Source organism: Pteropus vampyrus, unplaced genomic scaffold (genome assembly GCF_000151845.1).
Source record: "Pteropus vampyrus isolate Shadow unplaced genomic scaffold, Pvam_2.0 Scaffold50, whole genome shotgun sequence".
In the NCBI taxonomy this organism is placed as follows: Eukaryota; Metazoa; Chordata; class Mammalia; order Chiroptera; family Pteropodidae; genus Pteropus; species Pteropus vampyrus.
The window spans coordinates 6,594,211-6,606,835 of record NW_011888831.1 but is presented as its reverse complement, the minus strand read 5'-3'; the positions used below and the strand labels follow the sequence as shown (position 1 = coordinate 6,606,835).

At 44.6% G+C, this 12,625-nt stretch overlaps 1 long non-coding RNA gene across 1 annotated transcript; it reads left to right on the top strand.

Moving 5' to 3' along the window:
• Window positions 1–31: 31 nt before the first annotated feature.
• LOC111739344 lies at window positions 32–2,744 on the top strand. Its single transcript, XR_002780217.1, has 4 exons — window positions 32–166; window positions 978–1,054; window positions 1,152–1,306; window positions 1,393–2,744. It is a non-coding gene; the product is annotated as an uncharacterized LOC111739344 (long non-coding RNA).
• Window positions 2,745–12,625: the final 9,881 nt, after the last annotated feature.

Genomic DNA, 12,625 nt, shown 5'->3' with positions numbered 1-12,625 from the left:
GTTATCATTATTCCCATTTTTCAGGTAAAGAGATTGAGGCACAGAGAAGTTAAGTAATTTGTTGAAGATTATGCAGCTGGTAAGTGGCAGAGTTGAAATTTGAACGCAGGCAGACTGGTTCCAGAGGCCTTCCTCTTCATCACTTCACTGTCCTACATCTGTTCAGGTAATGCTTTCAGGAGGAAGCAGGATTCCCCACTCTCACTCCACATTCCTCATCCTCAAGGATCAAATAGGAGAACAATGGTGATGGCAGAATATTTTGCCAGGTGGCATTGCCCAGTCAGATCTCAAGTTCCTACCTCTACCCGGAGCAGCTGCCTCTCATCACTAGGCAGGAAGCCTGAGCACACCTGCTGGGGACTGCACTGCCTGGGCACTTACTAAAGGCAGGAATACACCTGGAGCCCAGTACTGTCCTCATCAGAGTAGAGCAGTGGAGGATGGGCAGGCTGCCCACAGAAGTGGCAGCAACTGGTGCAGGCTGCAAAGAGGAACCGGTAGGTAAAGACCCAGCCCAGGTAGTGCAACTCCACCAGGTTCAGGAGGAAGCAGCCCACCCCGACCCCAAACATGAAGTTCAGGAAAATCATCTTCTCTGTGGCCCTGGATACAAAGCAGTCAGTACTAGTAGGACAGGGATAGGAGTGGCAGTGAAACAAGTATGGAACATCAAACCCAAACAGATAGTATTGCCCCACCAGGAAAGCCAGCTCCATGAAGGCCCGCAGCACCACATGGGCAATGTAGATGGCCAAGACTCTTTGTGACCTCAGGCCTGGATTCCTGGCTGCAGCCCCAAGGCATTTGGGGAGAACCCTCTCTCCCACCAGCAGCTGTCCCTCTAGGAAGTGAGAAGACGCCAAGAGCCCCAGCTTGGGTCTCTGCAGGGCTCCCCCAGATGCTAGCTTTCGCAATGTATCCAGCAGGTACTCCCTCTCCATATCTACTCTTTCCTCCCTTGCTATCTGATGCAGGACATAGATGACATAGAAGATAGAGGGAGTGGCTACCAGCACAATCTGAAAAACCCAGAAGCGGAAGTGGGAGACAGGTGAGAAGCGGTCATAGCAGACATTTGTGCAGCCAGGCTGCAGAGTATTGCAGGTGAACTTGGACTGCTCATCCCCATAGACTGCATCTCCCACCAGGGTGACCAGCAGAATGCGGAAGACCAGAAGGACGGTGAGCCACACCTTGCCAACCACGGTGGAATGGTTTTGCACTTGTGTCAGGAGCCTGCCCAGGAACGACCAGTCACTCATCTGTGGACACAGAAATCACAAGCCTTAAGGAAGGAATAGAGGTGCGGGGGTGGGGCGTCGAAGTAGAAGGGGAAGGGGGTGAAAATATAAAGCCCCAGCAGCTACTTATTTGCATCACTATTTCTAGCCCACAGCAAGAGCTCCAGTTCCATCTGTGCCTGACGCCCAGGCAGGCGTGCCACTCATTACCTAACAAGGACAAGAGCAATCTGGCAGAGAAAAGGACACTGAAGAATAAAGGATGGAAGCAGAAACTCAGGAGCCCCAACACAATCCCAAATTAACCAAGACAGTCTGCACACTTATGCTGCAATTAAGCTTCCGCTGACATGTTTCTAACTAAATGGGCTTTCGAAACTTCCAAATGACCTGGGAATTTTAAAAAAATACCCAAATAGCACCAGGCATATTTTCCCCAAGATTCCACAGCAGACTATTCATAACTTAGCTTGTCCTTCCTCCAGGTTTCAGGGTAACATGTAACTTTTGGTCACCTCCGTCCTTGCCCAGTGAATGCTCTTTAAGGCCTCACATTGCAAAAATCTCATCTTTACATTTCTGCAGCTTCTGATCCTGAAAGTTACTGAAAACATTTCAAAGGTATAGATCGGGGGACATTTACACTCATTATCTTCATCAGCATCCTCTTTCAGTCTCCCAGATACACATACGATCTAAATATAGCAGCGTGCTTAGTGTGCAAACTCAGGGTCAAGACATGACCCAGCCTCCACTGCCAACTTGATTGTCTTTCCTAATCACTCCCTAAACAGAATCCTGGAGCTGCCACTGGAACCTCCTCTTCCCCTTAACCTTCAAAAACCAAGTTCTCTTGATTCTTATCTCCCTGGCTCCTCCATTTTAGTCAATGTGCTGTTCTTCCACTCTCCATCATGTAAACATCAGTGTTCCTCAAGATACCTCCAACTTCTAACTGATCCTGGAGAATGCAGTCTGTTAGGATAGCCACAACCATCTCCAACTCAGCATGTCCAGACTAAACTTATTTCCTAGAGGAGTGACATAGTGACTACAAGCATCGACTTAGATTTAGATGCTCAGAGCTGTGTGACCTTGGGCAAGTTGCTTAACCTCTCTCTGCTTCCACTTCCTTATCTGTGCAATGAAGATAATAACAGTATCTACTTCATAGAGTTGTGTGGGTTATCTGAGTTAATAAATGTAAAGGACTTAGAAAAGTATCCGGCACATAGTAAGTACTTTATTAATATTAGGTATACTTATTCTTCCCCCACACCAACTCTTCTTCCTGTCTTGGTGAATAGTACTATCATCCAAGTCAAAATCCTGATTGTTACCTATAATTCCTCCCTTTTGCTTCCTCTCCACTTCTAATTGCTAATGGAGCCCCCTCAATGCTACCTCCTTCATATGTCTCTCATCCATTGCCTTCTTATCAGTCCATGGCAAAGCCTTAGTCCAACCCTTTATCTTCTCTCACCAGGATTATTACGATGCCAGTAATAATCTACATTATAGGGGACTGTCCTGTGCATTGTAGAAGGTTCAGCTCTGCCTCCAGTTTTGTACCCTCTGGTCTACCTCTCTCAGTGGCTGCATTCCTAAAGTGCATATCTGGTCATTTCATTTCCCTACTTAAAACCGTCTAATGGCTACTCATTGCCCTCAGGATAAGCCCAACTCCCTAGGATGGCATACAAGACCCTTCTTGATCTGGCCCTCTGACTACACCTCCAGCCCCATCTGGGCCCTTCTTAACCTTTAGCCCTCAGAATTCCTGGAAGTTTTACACACATCCAGGCAGCTTCATGCTCCTCAGCAGTTACTTACACTGCTCCCTCTACCTCTCCAGCCCCACTCTCCTTCCAACTAATTCTTGTCTTATTTATCTTCCAACATTCAGCTCAGCAGCACCTTCTCTAAAAAATTTTCCTGACCCCATCCCAGAAAGAACTGACCACTCTTATGGTGGTCTCCTGCTTAGTGCATTGTCTGTTGTATATAACGACTATCATTTCCATTTATTCCCATATAATCACATTTATTTACATAAAATTTATCTCTATCACTAGATGTGAATCATTTGATGACAGGGACTATATCTTATTTGTCACTACTCCTATGCTTAACATGAATTAGGTGCTCAATACACGTTTATTGAATGAATGAATGAATGACAACCGACCTGGGTTCAAATCCTGTCTCTGTCAGTTAGTTGCTAGTTATATGACTATGGGACCATTACTTAACTTCTGTCTTTTCATCTGTGAAGTAGAGATGATTACAGATAAAGTAAAAAACAAAAACTCCTTGCCCAAACTTCATAGAGAAAGAAAGTAGAATAGACGTTACCAGGCAGGGGCTGGGGGAAGGGAGGAATAGGGAGTTATTGTTTAATGGGTACAGAGTTTCTGCTGGAGATGAAGAAAAAGTTCTAGAAATGGACAGTGGTCATCACTGCTCAATGTTGTGAATATATTTAATGCCACTGATTAAAACTGATTAAAATGTTATGTTGTATGTTCTATATTTTACCACACACACAAAAAAAGTGGATAACCAAGGGTTAAAAAACTCTTGCCTAGTACATACTCAGTAACAAATGGAAGAAGATACTGGAACCCCCCAGTCTGACTTCCCCCAGGAAGTAGGACCTGCCACAAAATTGGCATTCCATGCTTGCCTCCTCGATCAGAGAGGAGGTGCTTGGGAGATGGAGACCTCTGGAAAATTTCTTCTCTTCTGGCCAAGCAAAGACAGCTAAGAGTCAATAGCAAGAGGAAAACACCTGTCTTTCATTCCTCAAATATTTATTATTCATCAATAGGTTCCCCTGCTTATCTCCCAGCTCCCTAGCCTACCTCTCCATAGAGCAGAGGCTCAGGATCCTTCTCAAATTCAAGTAAAGAGAACTGAGCCCTTCCTCCTCTTAATCTGAGCCCGGGCAGAAGAAAGGTGGAGAGGAAACACAGAGGCAGAGAAATAATGAGGGGAAAGTGCCAGTTAGCTCAAGAAGAATGTGGGGATTGAGAAACTTACTTTTTATATCCCTCGAAGGCTAAATGGGGAAAAAGCTCTAAAATAACAATGTGAGTGAATGAGGTTAGATGTTTCTGGTTGCCAGGGCTTTAAGGCAATGGATGAGAACATAGCTTCTCAGGAGAACTTTGAAAATGGGACAGAGATCTCTCTGCGTTAGCCTGGGTTTCTCAACCTCGGCTTCAACTTCATGATTTTTGGACAGGATAATCTACATTATAGGGGACTGTCCTGTGCATTGTAGAAAGTTCAGCAGCATTTCTGTCTTTTATTCACTAAATGCCAGTAGCACCCCACCCCCCAAGTCATGACAATCAAAAATGTCTCTATTGCCAAATGTTCTCTAGGGAACAAAATCACCCCCTGTTGGAACTACTGGTCTAGGCTAAGCAATTTTTTTTTTCATGCTTGGAGAAAGGGGATGAAAGACTTGATCTTTAGATTCTAGGATCCAAAAAAGAAAACTCCAAAAGGGGTAAACAAGATGCTATGTGTGACTGACTAGAAAACAGGCCCTATGTCATGAAACTGTGATGCTCCAGCCAGCCGCCCAAGGTCACAGAGCAAGGACCTTGCAGAGTCAGAAGCAGTGCCTCTCCACGTTTCCAGCAACTAAGGCTTTATCATGCAAATCAGCTCCACATCTGGTAGATCCTGCTCCTTCCTCCTCTGAAGTCAGATCTTCTGGGGTTGGGGAGGCTGCTGGGCAGACTTCACTGGGCCTTGCTTGGAGACACACAGATCACAGAAGCCTGCAAGAAGAGCCAAGGCCTAGAAAGATTTCCAGCTCCATATCTTAGAGTATCCCCACCCTCCCCAAGCCCTAGAACACAGGGCCAGAGAGTGGCACTGATGGAAGGGTCCTTAAGCTCCTCTAGCCCTAAATCAGTGTTATGGATTTTTCTTTTTGCCTCAGGCTCCAATGTGGTCTGGCACAATACTGTTACTGATCCTGTCTTCACAGAAAATGTTATTTTGTACAACATGGATTTTTTTTTGTTTTAGTTTTAATCTTTTAAATATTGCATTAAAATATTCTTTCTCTTGATTATTGAGTTTTTTGGCATCTCTTAAATTTTGTGCCTGAGTCTAGCGCCTCACTCACCTCACTCTCGTCTTGGCCCTGCTCACTGGGTCTCCAACAGGACAGCCCATGAGGCACATGTGAAGGCAGAGGTCACAAACAGAAGTCCGCAGGCTGAATTCTGCACATAAATATGTTTTGTTTGGCTAGCACCGTGTTTTCAAAAATGTCTTGATTTGTTGCCATTTTTTTTTAAGGCAAGAGAATCCCATAAAAATCTACATTTCTGGCTTCTTTTGAAAAAATGGGTGATCCAGGCCAATTTTTAGTGATTTAGCTCTATATCCCATGGACAATAACTGTTGGGACCGGGGTTAGTGGCCTTCTATTTAGGGTAGGGAGTGCTGTCCAATTTCCCTCAGCCACACCCAGCCCACTTCTCCCACTTATAAGACACACTGATCCCCTTTGCAGTGGTGTGCTGGAGTTGGCCTGTATCAATTCGCAAAGGCTGATTGTCAAATTTCCAGAGTCAGTTGTTGAGCACAGCCATCATAAAAAATAAATTATGTAAACTTACAACTAAATAGATTATATTTAAAACAAAAGTCTTAACTTCCTAATTATTTTATCCCATTTGATTATCATCTATGTTCTTGAAATTATTAACATCTATCGTATGTTGGAAATAGTACATATTGGTGTGTTACTGCACATCTCTTCCCAACTGTATTCAGTTATGTCACGTTGGTAGCATGAAATTGGCCACAGTAGGAGTATTTATACCACGGAAATCGGAAAATACTACAAAGCAGAGCTTGATTTGCTGTTTTGTTGTCTAGACTTAAGATATTGATGGAGAAAATGTTAATAATGTAGATTAAATCTAGTAGTGTCATGTCTGTGGTTGTTACATTGTGAATAGCACAAAAATTTAAGGAAATAGCCTTCCAGGTTTGAAAACTACTTTGCAATTCAGCAAAGTTGTTCAGTCATTGACTAATTCGTGAAGTTCAGACAAAAATCATTGTTTCACATTCATCTTTTGCCTTAACTTAAACTAAAATAGTAACTAACATTCATGTCAAAACTACACTTGTTTATCATTTGTAATCTAAGTTTTGTGACTAATACAAGTGGACCTCAAAAATCAATAAAAATCAACTATGAGTTCTTTAAAAAAATCAGTGAAGCATTTTGTAGGAATAAATTGGTTATATGGAATTTACAATAAAGACTATTATGTATTTTATTATTTCTACAAATTATGAGCTACAATTCCTTATACAAATAAAAAGTTTAATAAACTTATATGTTTATATACATCTTTTCAGAGAGCCGGTTTTTAAACACTTACCAGCACACCACTGCCTGTTGGCATCATGTTTGCCATTCGTAATCTTCAGTTTCTGGGCTAAGAAGACAGCAAGTTTCTCTTCTGTTTCTCCCCAAATCCTTGTGCCACATGGCCCCAGGACGGGCAGCCAGGAGTTCCTCAACCAACAGAAAACCTTTCTGAATTCACCTTCCTTCCAGGAACCACCTGCACCATGCCAGGCTCTTCACTTGTGTTCTTATTGAAATCCTCCCAACAGCTCATTGAGGTAGACATGATTATCCCCATTTTACAGATGAGAAAACCGAATGGCAGAGCCGGGAATTCAATTAAGTCTGCTGCCTTCAAAGCCTGTGATCTTTGTACTATGCGGCCTCCCACAGGAGAGAAACATGGTTTAGATAGGGCATGGGAGAAAGGCCTGTACAACTCTCTGATCCCGGGGCTGGGGGCGGGGGAATGCCATTGAACCAGTCCCATAGATAAGGCCTGCTTGGAGCCTTATCATTCTCTCCATCAGCAAGATATTCCTTTGGTCAATTCTAAATCTCTCTTATGATGGCTCTGGATTCTGGAAACCTCCAGGGCAAGGCCCCTTACCTGCAAGAGAGCAGTTGTTGCTGAAAGCTGGAGGCCAAACTAAACCTGTTGCCTGCTCCAGGCGGCTGCAGACCAGGAAATGAGCTGAACATGGGCTGTTTATCCCCAAGCCTTGGGGGCCCTGCAGAAGGAAAACTCAGAAAAGCCTGGGACAAAAGCTGGGAGATACAATGGGCATCCCTCGTGTTCAGAATCCTGCCCACTCTGCACTACAGAAGCCACGAGAATCTCCCACCCTTCCAGCACTCAACCTAGCCGCAGCCATGGCCTACAGACTCAGGAAATTCCCTCTACAGGTGGGGATACCCTGGAGAATCTATGTAGTCACCCCCGTGGAGAGGCAGGTGAGGCCTGGCTTGAGACCCCTTGGCTCCCAGGAGAGCTTGGCCAACACTGAAAGGAATGAATCAGGGGCTGTGGCCATTCTATCCCCAAAGTAGAAGTTCTTCTGAGTGAAGCCCTTTTCTCCTGACTTGGTGGAAGGGCCTTGGGGAAGCTCGGGGATGAAATTTAAGAGTCCTCCCCAGGAGCAAGCCCCCTTCCCAGTTCATCTGGCCTTCCTGACCTCAGCAACTGAGCCTGAAATCAGGGGTCCAGGGCTTTATCACTTTCTGTGTGACTTTGGGTCACTCACTTCACCTCCCTGGCCCTCATTCCTGTAACAGGCCCACAAGTATTGGATGGCTTCCCAGTGCCAGATACCTAGGAATTTTATATTTCTTGCCTCATTCATATCCTCTCTCTGGCCCTGTAAGGTTGATATTAAGAAGCCTACATTATAGCAGAGGAAACTGAGGAGCAGAGAGGTTAGGTAACTTAGTTGGGGTCACTGAGCTGGAATTCAAGCCCAGGTCTGGTGACTCCACCTCCACAGCTTCCTATCATAAACTATAAAGTGCTCAACACAAGCATAGCAGGAATGACTCTGTCCTCTACTGTAGGGTCTAGGAAATAGATATGATCTTTATACCTGTGTTAAACTGTATCACTCAGCTTAATTTCAGTACATTTTATGTTCCCCCTCCTTCTGCAAACACCAGGATTTTGTTAAGGAGTCTTAGAACAAAGGTGCAACCACTTGTCCCTCTATGTCATCTGCCACTGATTGTTATCGCTGGGCCATTCACTGTCCATCCAGTCATTGACCCGTGCAAGGGTTGCTGCTGAGATGTCCTTTATATCCTGTCTGCTGACTTTCTTTGCTACATCTATGCCAGGACTGAGGGTCTCGGACTCCTGGGGGGCCAAGCTCCCATCTGCCAGAACCCCCATGCCACCATTCTCTTTTTGTTGCCCCAAGCTCCTCAGTATACTATAAGGTTCTTCTTGACGGGACTCATGGCCACCTACACAATCATCTTTTCCCTTCTCCCTTCAGCCTGGAGGAATCTTTTCTAGTTTCTGAAGGGAGCCCCCCTCCCCTCAAATTTACCCCATCCAGCTTTCACTTGTGGTATTTTCCTCAAAAATTCTGTCTATGTTTACAGGCCTCTCCATTCCCCCGAAGTCTAGCTGTCTAGAGAGCTAGGCCAGAAAGCAATTTTATTATTGAGGTATCATCTCCTGAGGTCCAATGAGCACAGGACAAACCTACTCCTTGAAAAGGGGGCAATGGTGGGGATGAGGTGTTAAAATACCAGTAAGGAAAAAATGGGTACTATTTCAAAAAATTTACATCAATAATCATGTACAAACTTATTATTATTATTTTTACTCTTTCTCCCAATTCTCTTTTCCCTGGGGAAGGGGATGTTAGAGCCTTGCAGGGCTTAGTAGTAGTAGTGTAGTAGTAGTAGTAGTAGTAGTAGTAGTAGTAGTAGTAGTAGTAGTAGTAGTAGTAATAATAAGCATTGAGTACTTTTTATGGGCCAGATACTATGATAAGTGTTGTACCTATGTGATTTCATTTAATTCTCAGAAAAATCTTATGAGGTAGTTCTCATAATCCCCATTTTACATATGAGGAAACCAACCCTCAAAGAGCCTTGTCCAAGACCATACAACCTGTAAATGTAGAGTCTGACCTTACCCAGTTTTGACTCTAACCAAATTAATTATGGTTATCCAACTGTGTAGCAACCCACTGACCACACTGCCCAGATGCACCATAAAGACTCACTAGTTGGCTAACCAGTGTCACTCAGGCTGTTCATTCACCAGCATTGAAAAATGTCTATGAGCAAGTTAGACAGGTGCCTCCCACAGGTGATGAAACATTGGCGTTAACTGGTTTCAGCATGCAGAAGTAGGAAGTTGGCTAGAAGGGAGGTTACTCTCTAGGACCAAAGACCAGACTGTATGTCCTTGGCCCACCTGGTAATGGGCTCCCCAGGCCAGACTCAGAAGAATTGCCTAGATTTCCAGGCTGGAGCCACCTCCCGCCTGTCTTTTCTCTTGTCTGGGGGATTCTGGGAAACCAAGGTCTCCCTCATCTACCTAGAAGTGAATGTGGGTAGAAAGTAGGTGTCAGGTGAAGCAGGTGCCAGTAGGCTGGCCCTGAGAGGCGAGAGTTCAGGCAGGACCAGAGCTACACGTTCCAAGACCAGCTGCTCCCTGGATGAGTGTACACACACACACACACACACACGCACACGCACACACACACACACACACAGAGTGACAGCCTGCTGACCTTCCCTAACACTTTTCTTCCACAGTGATAGAAGTTTTTATTTAACTGGGCAATGTCCACCTGGAATAAAGATCTCATTTCTCAGCCTTCTTTTCAGCGAGGGGTGGCCATATAACTACATTCTGGTCAATAGATGTACATGGAAGTACATGTGCAACTTCCAGGCAGGGCTCAGCTGGGCGGATTTTTTGCTTGTTGTGCCATTGACTGAGTGTTTAGCTGGTATGTGGGTTGGCTTGGATGGTACAAGACAGCTTCACTCACATGTCTGGCCTCTTGTCAAGAAAGCTGAAAGAATCAGCTAGGACTGTCAACTGGAGCACCCACACGTGGCCTCTCCTGCATGCTGGCCTCAGGAGAGCTGGACTTCTTACATCACAGCTCAGGGCTCCAAGAGCAAGTGTTCTAATGATCAAGACAGACACTCCGTGGCCTTTTACAACCAAGCCTAACAAATCACTTGACGTCACTTCTGCCTACCTTATTGGTCAAAGCAGTCACAAGCCCACCCAGATTCAAGGAGAAGGGACATAGACCTGCATTTACTAATAGGAGGAGTGTCAAAGTATTTGCAACCTTGTTTAAAAAACACAACAGTAGCTCTGGACCACTTAGGTCTGGACTTGAAGTCAGAGAAAAAGAAACTTCTGTCTTGTTTAAACCACTGTTCTTTTGGTTATCTGTCACTCACGGCTGAATCCAGTCTGAACAGACACGTGTGTATGCAGTCACAATATGTAGTGCATTTACAGTCCACAAGGTACAGGGGGTAAATCGTATCAAAATCTCACGGGATTAGGAATACTCATTTACTCACACTCACTCATTCAACACACCAAGTTCGGTATCTGTCTTACCGAGGCTCTTATCTCACTACATCCTTCCCTGTCATAGCGCTCACCATGATCTACTGTAATTATGCATTTACTTGTCTTTATCAGCCTTGCTCTACTCATCTCTTGTTCATCTTTCACCTAGCACCGCGTGCAGGACCCCAATGAATATTTGACCAGGTTCGTATTTCACAGACAGCAGGGGACACTTTGGGTTGCCGGGGGCTGGAGGGTGACTGGAGAGTAGCGAGACTGGTTAGAAATCTGTAATGTGCCTGGAAATGATGAGTCTCTGGACTGAAGCCTCCGTAGTGGCAACAGAAATGAAATGGAGAGAGAGCAGAAGGTAGAATTGACAGGCCTTGGTGATGATGGGTGAGTGAAAAGCAAGAGTCAAGATTGGCACCTAGATTTCTAATCTGAGTAATGGAATAATAAACAGTAGCACTATTTGCTGAGAGAAAACCAAAATGGAGGTAGAAGACTCAGGACGAAGGTAATGAGCTTGGTTTTGGCTCTCTGCATTTCAAATGCCAGGGAGACATTCTGGTAGAGTCGTGTAGGGGGCAGCTGGTCTACGTGCTGCCAAAGTAAGCACGTGTAGGAGGCAGTGGGACTCAGAATTGGACAGACCAAAAGACTTGTAAAGATCTGACCACGAGTTCAGAAATAGTCTCACATGTGTGCATTCATTGCTCACCCAAATGCGGTAGAGAAAGCAGGGCTCTGGGTGGAAGCAGGAAGGCCCACATTCCCCTCTCTACTACCACATGACGTGTCATCTTGAGCAAAGAACTCTGTCCTTCTGGCTCATAGTTTTTTGCTTTGTTATGAAAATGAAAGAACTGCCTCAAACCTCTGTTTCCTTCCAGCTCTCACATGTCATGATTCCCAGCTGAATATTTCAAATATTTGAAGGTCTATCACATGCAGGTTACTATACTAGACACTGACCCCATTGCTGCTTCTCACCAAATTAACAACAAAAAGGAGGCCAGTGGCAGAAGGAGGCTGGTAGGTAAAATATATTATAAGCTCCCCCCACAGCCTGTTCTTTCTTTAACCCATTCCCCACACCCGGTTCTCTGTCCACACGATACGCCAGCATGTCCACCTTAGGTCTCCAGGCTCCTCCTGCCATTCCTGGCCCAACTGTCTTCTCTATCCCACAGATCAACTGGGAATATAATGTATCCTAATTCTTCATATTTGTGTCACACTTTATATTTCTACTTTCCTCAATATAAATGATATTTATTACAAGGAACCATGTGGTAGGCAGTGTGCCAGGCTCCGAGTCCCTGGGATGAAGAAGACATGGGCCTTGCCCTTTTCACAAAAAGCAGAGAAAAAAATTAGCAATGTAAACTGATGCAATACAATCACACAGGGCTATAGAGGTGGGGCGTGTTTTTGTGTTCAGGAGGATCTTCAAACCCGTGTTAAGTTTTCATAAAACGTCAGCCCTGGAAGGGATCTCATAGATCAGTTAGTCCTACTCCCTCATTTTATATGTGTAGAAACTGAGGCTCAGAGAAGTTAAGCGACTTACCCAAGGACACACAGCTGGTGAGAGTAGCAAAGCCTAGAATGGAATCTTATTTCTCAAACTTCTTTCAGTTCCCAACCATCCTGTTCTTGCCCTCTTATCACACTACCCTTCTAAGATTATTCAATAATAATAATATCTTAAGCTTTATAAGTGCTAAGACAACTGCCAGGCACCATGCTAAGCTCTCTGCATGGATCGTCTCATTTATCATTCATGGCAACTCTAAGAGTTAGGTGTGTTTTTATGACCTCCCATTATGAGTATATTGAGTGTTGGGTTAACTGACTTGCTCAAGGTCACCCAATTAACATGTGAAAAAGTCAATATTTGAACATAGGTAATCTGAATACAGAGCCACGTGC